The sequence below is a fragment of the Oncorhynchus kisutch genome, linkage group LG5 (genome assembly GCF_002021735.2).
Source record: "Oncorhynchus kisutch isolate 150728-3 linkage group LG5, Okis_V2, whole genome shotgun sequence".
Lineage (NCBI taxonomy): Eukaryota > Metazoa > Chordata > Actinopteri > Salmoniformes > Salmonidae > Oncorhynchus > Oncorhynchus kisutch.
In genome coordinates, this window is record NC_034178.2 from 36,266,073 (window position 1) to 36,268,307 (window position 2,235).

A 2,235-nucleotide genomic window follows, 5' to 3' on the forward strand; every position below is an offset into this window, starting at 1 on the left:
TGTGGACAAGTGCTTGTCGAACATCTCGTTACAAAATCATGGGCATTAATATAGAGTTGGTCCCCCCTTTGCTTCTATAACAGCCTCCACTCTTCTGGCAAGGCTTTCACTAGATGTTGGAACATTGCTGCGGGGACTATCTTCCATTCAGCCACAAGAGCATTGGTGAGGTCGGGCACTGATATTGGGCGATTAGGCCTGGCTCGCAGTCGGCATTCCAATTCATCCCAAGGGTGTTCGATGGGTTTGAGGTCAGGGCTCTATGCAGGCCAGTCAAGTTCTTCCACACTGATCTCAACAAACTATTTCTGCATGGATCTCACTTTGTGCACAGGGGCATTGTCATGCTGAAACAGGAAAGGGCCTTCCCCAAACTGTTGCCACAAAGTTGGAAGCACAGAATCATCTAGAACAGGGGTACTCAAGTACTATTTGAGAAGGTCCGGTCACACAAATTTCTGAGGTGGCAAAGGTCCGGATGGATAATGTAATTTATCGATGTAATAACAAACCCCGCAGCTCACAACCCATACGACCCCAAACTGTTCACACCCCTCTTGTTGGCGGATATTTCTTGCTGTTTTTTGCTGTTTTAAAGCTAATTTCCTTAAATTCTATGCATTCTTCCATGTCTTGTGTATGTTTATATGATACAAGGGGTCGAAGCCCGAAACATGTCAAATTGCAGGTCTTAGGGTGTCATCGCCGAAGTCGATGCCTCTCCTTGTTCGGGCGGTGTTCGGCGGTCGACGTCGCCGGTCTTCTAGCCATCGCCGATCCATTTTTCATTTTCCATTTATTTTGTCTCGTTTTCCCACACACCTGGCTCTCACTTCCCTCATTATGTGTTGTGTATTTAACCCTCTGTTTCCCCCATGACTTTGTGTGGTATTGTTTATCTGTTTTTATGTATGCGCACGTTAGGCTGGTTGCGCTGGGTTATGTTCAACCCGTATTTGTATTTGGTGTTTGTTTGGGCCATGTGCTTTTGGTTGGCCAAATTAAAGGCTCCGTTTTGCTACCCAATATCTGCTCTCCTGTGCCTGACTTCCAACAGCCCTTCACACATACCTTGACATAGGGTCATGTGGTCTAGAATGTAATTGTATGCTGTATCTTTAAGATTTCCTTTCACTAGAACTAATGGTCCTAGCCCGAACCATGAAAAACAGCCCCAGACCATTATTCCTCCTCCACCAAACTTTACAGTTGGCACTATGCATTCAGGCAGGTAGCGTTCTCCTGACATCCGCCAAACCCAGATTCATCCATTGGACTGCCAGATGGTGAAGCATGATACGTCACTCCAGCCCACACTTGACACTTGGTTGGCCAGGGAAACCCATTTCCTGAAGCTCCATATGAACAGTTCTTGTGCTGTCGTTGCTATCAGAGTCAGTTTGGAACTCGGTAGTGAGTGTTGCAACCAAGGACAGACGATTGTTACGTGCTTTGTGCTTCAGCACTTGGAGGTCCCATTCGGTGAGCTTGTGAGCTGATGAAGACAGCTTGTCTATCGAAATGTTGGATATTAGGTTATTCAATTATTGCATCTGAGCTCCTATAGAGCTCTCCTTTTCTTTTTCAAGTCTTCTACTCCGCTAGCCGGCACATCACCTAAACAGGTATGCGTTTCTTTCACCTCCAGATTAGCTTGTGTGGCCTACCACTTTGCTACTGAGCCGTTGTTGCTCCTAGACATTTCCACTTCACAATAACAGCACTTGCAATTGACCGGGGCAGCTCCAGCAGGGCAGAAATTTGGCGAACTGGCGATGCCTGACGGTGCCACGTTGAAAGTCACTGAGCTCTTCAGTAAGGCCATTCTACTGCCAGTGTTTGTGTATGGAGATTGCATAGCTGTCTGCTTGATTTTATACAGCTTCCAGCAATGAGTGTGTCTGAAATAGCCGAATCCACTCATTTGAATGGGTGTATAAACTTTTGGTCATGTACTTTTGGTCATGTAGTGTAAATAGAGGGATGGATATCCTTGAAAACTGAAGCAGGCATCGCCTGCTTACCTAATACTGGCAGTCATTTTAAACACGTAATCTAACATATACAGTAATCTGACATCTGTGGATAGTATGTATTGCATAGAAACCATCCTACTTGTTGTTAGTCTTCAGGGGAAACATTTTGATTTGATTCCATTCAACTCAACCCTACCCTGACTACCAGTTATTTGTCAACTGTACTGCTCCTTTAAAAGACAGCCGCTAGAGAAATATG